The sequence below is a fragment of the Canis lupus genome, chromosome 14, assembly GCF_011100685.1.
Source record: "Canis lupus familiaris isolate Mischka breed German Shepherd chromosome 14, alternate assembly UU_Cfam_GSD_1.0, whole genome shotgun sequence".
NCBI lineage: Eukaryota > Metazoa > Chordata > Mammalia > Carnivora > Canidae > Canis > Canis lupus.
Genome location: NC_049235.1, coordinates 33,780,563 through 33,786,562, shown reverse-complemented (window position 1 = coordinate 33,786,562; position 6,000 = coordinate 33,780,563).

Genomic DNA, 6,000 nt, shown 5'->3' with positions numbered 1-6,000 from the left:
CTTCTTGTCTTGTTTATACAGGAATTCCATAACAGTTGTACTACTCAGAATTCTATTAGTGTAGTGTTTCACACAGCATTGCTGAGAGACAGCAGGTAGATAAATGAATGAATGGGTAGAGGAATGGAAGAATAGATAAATTAAAAATAAATGTTATCAGTAGATTTGGGATAGTATTCCACAGATGGTCTCTAGCTGGTCAATTCTTCTCACTTTATAAAATACTGAAACATTTTAAAAAAATAAAGTGTTCTCTTTGGCTCTAGCTGTTACATGAGAGGAAATCAGCATTAAACACACACACACATGATGAATAACAAACTTATTTTAATAACTAAAGAAAAGGAACAGATTTCATTGAAAAATAAAAAAAAATTGATTTAGTTTACTTACTGTTCCTTCAAAATACTCAAAATAAAGAGGGGGAAAAACCAGTAGTTTTTTTTATAATGATGCTGCTGATTCAGCCCTTCAAATGAAAACATAAGTGCTACTGCTATGACAAAACAGAGTCTAGCATAACAAAATTTTAGAGGTATAAAGGAAGTTGACCTTTAAAAGAAAACCACCAAAACAGGAAGAAAGTTAAAGAATCTTAACAAGCACCAAATACCTTCTTTTAAACCATGACAAGTGTGTTCTCAAGAGATGATTCACGAACATGAGACTACTAGCAGAAATTAATGACAAGTACCTAATGTTCTGGAAAAAACCCACAGGATTACATTGAAAAGAAGTGAGTAAAAGGGATTTGCTGCTTATGGCTTCTTCTCCAACATTCCCTCTTCCTGCCTGCCATCCCAAAAGAGTAATGTATCATAATTTTAAAGGAAACGTGTTTGTTCTTTTTTGTTTTAAAGATTTTATTTATTTATTCATGAGAGACAGAGAGAGAGACACACAGGCAGAGGGAGAAGCAGGCTCCATGCAGGGAACCCAATGTGGGACTCAATCCAGGGACTCCAGGATCACGCCCTGGGCTGAAGGCAGGCGCTAAACCGCCGAGCCACCCAGGGATCCCACATGTTTGTTCTTTTAAGTTGAATTTTGAATGGATACAAAACTTTCTCTTCTATTTCTTTAGAATTCTGTAGGATTCTTCTATATGTATTCTCAAGTAAAGTTCCACAATATTGTTTTTTAGTTTTAGTTTTGTATTTTCAGTCAGGTAATAAATGAGTTGACAATCTCGAGTGAAGTCTTTTCTTTCTTTCTTTCTTTCTTTCTTTCTTTCTTTCTTTCTTTCTTTCTTTCTTTCTTCTTTCTTTCTTTCTTCTTTCTTTCTTTTCTTTCTTTTCTCTCTTTCCTTTCTTTCTTTCTTTCTTTCTTTCTTTCTTTCTTTCTTTCTTTCCTTCTTTCTTTCTTTTCTTTTTTTAAAATTTTTGCCAGGTTCTCAAATTATAGTCTAGGTACAATCTTAGCTGCTTGCTTGTTATTTCTGAACTCTTCTTTTTCAGAACAGCTAGCCTTTTGTGCCGGGAGTACAATACCATAGGGTAATTTGACTCTTCTCTTTCAGCCAAAAATTATTTCTTAAGGTCATGATTCAATCAGATGATATTTCATCAAATTAGTCAAATTAGAAATATTTAACTTAATGTTCTTTGGGTTTGAACAGAAGTAATTAGATTAACACATTTTTATTACAATTTTAAAATTGTAAATTTAATTTAGTTTTAAAAGTCACCTTTTAAAAGCTTTTAATTTTAAAAGCCACCAAGTCACTTGCTTTTCTAAAATAATCTACTAGGAACCAAACAAAAACTCCTATATTTATTACTAACACAGTTCACATTGATGAGCAGTGAAGATTAAAAGATAGCCACAGATTTGCTGAATTATTGACTAAAGTTTGATTTGATATTTAAATCCCAAATGGCTGATTCTTGACCTGAAGTCATGGAATATACAAGATGAGCTTATATCCAAAGATCTTATAGTGTAAGAAAACACTGGAACAAATGTTGGGTTGGGAGGAGAAGAGTTATGTCAAAGGGATACTGGAGCCAATCAAAAGAATTCTCAATGGCAAAAGCAGACATAATTTGAGCAACAAAATAAATAATATTGCATTGATTATAAAGTAAATATCCATGGGTATATAGTGATAGAAATAAGTGATTAATCAATAGATGAATGAGAAAGAATAGACAAATTTCCTGTCCAGAAAAATTCCAAATACTTTATGTTATACTCCCAATTAAAGAGGTGGATCATAATTCCCCTCTCCTTATGTGTAGGTTACATTTGATGTTCCTTCCAAAGAGTACAGGATGAAAAGAGAAGAAAAAGAGTAACTTTGCATTGAAGAAATGTTACATACACTACTTCCTCTAGGTATATTTAATTTCGCTGTCCTCCTCCTCCCTAAAATCTGTAACTCCAGTCTGATCATGAAAGACAACAAAGAACTCAAATTGAGGGATATTCTACAAAATACCTTACCAATATTCCTCTAAACTGTCAAGTCCATCAAAAAAGGAAAGTCTGAGAAACCGTCAGAGCTAAGAGGAGGCTGAGACACGAAAACTAATATGGTATCCTGGATGGTACTCTGGGACAGAAAAAGGACATTAGCTAAAATCTAAGAAAATTCTGAATGAAGTACAGACTTTGGTTAATGATAATGAATTAGAATTGGTTCATTAGCTGTAGCAAAAGCATCGCACTAAAGTAAAATGTTAACAATATGAGAATCTAGGTTTATAAAAACTGCTATCTTTGCAACTTTTCTATAAATCAAAAGTATTCTATTTTATAATAAAAAAGTTTGTTTTCAAAAAAAGCAAAATGTCATATTTAATTTCAAATACATCCTTAGTTGGAACGCTTATATCCAGTAGCATAGTCATCAAATATAATACATTTTGAAAGAGGATTCCATATACTTTTCAGATGCATCAGCCTTAACCACATGGTGAATTAAGAATAATGATGGCAGAGATATCTCCAAAATGTTAACACTACAGAATTTTTCCTCAAGAAATCTGTAGCCTGATTGTTCATAGCTCAGTAGCAACTTCAGGTTTTATGATGATACAGGGGTGGTTATTAATTTAGCAATAAAAGCAAATCTCCTGAAAACCTTAAACTTAGACAATCTTTTCATCATCTTTAGACCAGCACCACTGCCTCCTAAGTAAATGGCCCATTTAGTTATTTGCCCACTCCCTTGTGTCTTTTATACAGTTGAATACAAATCCAGTCACCAATTCTATTAGCATGACAGGATCAGAATCAGCATTTCAACATTTATTTGTACGATCAAAGCCTCAAATTGGAAGAACTACAGGTTCCATATGAAACTAATATCCCCTTGAAGGAGCTGTTGGAAAGATCTGATCCAATTATAACAGAAGTCAAATTCCCAGGCTTTTCACAGTAGCTAGATTGTCCTTCAAGTAGAGGAGCCAAATACAACCCTCTCGCCTTGGCAACATCATCACTTGGACTTTCTCTCTTTTGCTTTGAGACAGCATGGACTATTGAACTGCTTGAAGATTTTGGGACTGCACTTGTGAAATAGTTTTAGTAGCACTTATGAGTATTGGGACTTTGAAAAAAACTCTGTATTTAAAACTGAAAAGCAATTTCCTTTAACCCTGAACAATTCATATTCCAGCTGCCTTCTGTAATATCAAGTAAGTCATGCAAATATAAAGACAGTCCATGTATTTAGCTTTATTATTTTGAATACAGTGGGGTAATGAAAAGTGATTACTCATTACAGACCAATTGATCATTTGCAATGATTCTCAGCGGTGGCGTGGTAAATGAGAGAGCATATTTCTAGGGAGCAGATCGTGGGTCCTTTGAAAAAATATATATTTGATAGATCTATTGTTTTTATGAAACAAGAATTTCAAAATTTTTGGAAAGTTTTCTTGAATAAAGTAGAGTGAGAAAGAATTGTGCGTTAAAACCACAAAACCTGTTGAAGGGTTCAGGTATTGAGGTTAGACATAGGAGCACTGATTTCCAGTGTCTTCCACTGCCTTTGCAGGAATCTTTAGTTTGTAAAAATAGCCTCTTCTCTTTGGGTTTGCCTCTATGAATAAAGATAGTTGTGAGTTTTCTAACAAGGTGTAAATTCTGTACCTCATTTTCTCTACTTTAAAGTTAAATGTACTATATTTACTGAAATATTTACATGAAATATTTTCTTAGTTTAATTGGAAAGAAACAGGAAAAAGAAATTAGAGAATTGATTTTACATTCATAGTCATAGAACTGATGTACCACTTGGACCCCAGGAGTCCCAGAAAGGGGTTGACTAGGATATGTAGGGAATCATTTTTGCCCTTTGAAATAGGTTCATTTTTCCTAATTAGAAGCCATAGAGATGGACTAATGGTACCTAGCACCCTGAGTAATAGAGAAAGCATCTTGGTATGTATGTGTTATTTTTGTGCCAAGTTAAGGGCACACTGGTCAGAGAAGTGAGATTTTTTTTAAGGTTTTTTTCATTTATTTGCCAGAGAGAGAGAGAGAGAGAGCAAGCACAAGCAGCTGGGGAGAGGGGGAGCAGGAGAGGGAGAAGCAGGCTCTCCACTGAGCAGGAAGCCCGATGTGGGGCTCTATCCCAGAACCCTGGATCATGACCTGACCCAAAGGCAGATGCATAATGGACTAGGCCACCCAGGTGCCCAGGAAGTGAGATTTTTGAAGTTACAATGCCCTAGAATGTGAATATAGATTATTAACATTTCTGCATGTTTAATTTTGACAAAGTCATCTTTCCCTTGCTTCCTCTTACCACTCATTGTCCACCAATAATTGTTGGGGAGAAATGTATCCAGTTTCCTAGTTTTTACATAATTGCAGACTCTCTGCAATAGACTTTTCTCTCCTCTAGCCTATTCACCTAAATTAAAGAATTGGAGGAGAGACTAAGTGGAGGTGATTAAGAATAAAGAAAATACAGACATAAAAGATGGGGCTTCCCTTTGGACAAATCTGGTCTAATTGCTGGCATCCAGTATAGTGGAAACAGCCTGGGACATGAATCAAAAAGCCTCAAGGCTTATTCCAGAATGCCACCGGCATTGTGGAATTTATGATTTTTAAAGAATGCCTTCAACTGGGAAATTCTATTATCTTATTATCCAATCTCTTTCTATTCCCTAACTATTCCCATTCTTTACTTTTTATTAAGGATCTGAAAATGGTTACTTTAAGCAAACATCTTTGATTTACATAAGTTTTAGGCCACTACGTTAACTAATTTATTATTCCTTACATTTAGAAATAATTACAGAAAAAGGGTTTTCACCCTGCATACAACTTTCACTAACTCAGTTTTTCATTAATTCAAATATAGCCTAGTGTATATAAGGCACTATGAAAGACTCAATCCTTAAGTGGCTCAGATTCTGTTGGCAGAATCAGAAAAACAAAAGAAAAAAAGACACAAATCAAAAACCAAGCACACAAAAACCACTGTGATAAGCAGTGGTGTGCTAGTAGAGTTAAATACCCTGATCACTAGAGGGCAGTGGGAGGAGCAAGTTACTGACTTGTGAAATTTGCCTATTTCCATAGTGTAAATAATCCTAGCATGGTCAATTTCAGGATACCAGTATGATGTCACTGAATGTGGAGCTGAGAAAAGATGTATATAATTGGGTCCTATCATCTGGCTCCAGCATACCACTCAATTATAAAGGAGGCAAGCCCTAAGATTACAGGCTCACAGCCTAGGTATTCCAAAGACAGATATCTGATTCTACCTTGTAGGGTACGGGAAAGAGTGCAGAATAGGGAATCCTGGAGTTGAGGTTTAAAGGACAATTAGGCATCAGTCAAGTGGGCAAAGTAGAGAAGAGTGTTTTAGGCAGAGGGAAAAGCATGAGCAAAGCAAAGAGGCGTGACTTGTAGAAAAGAAGTCAGGAATGATTTGAGGGCCAAGAGAAAAAACAGAGGATAGTATGTTGGGATTTATATAATTACAAAATCTAGTCTTTTGAGAATGTAACAAACAACATACAAGTGATTAAAGAA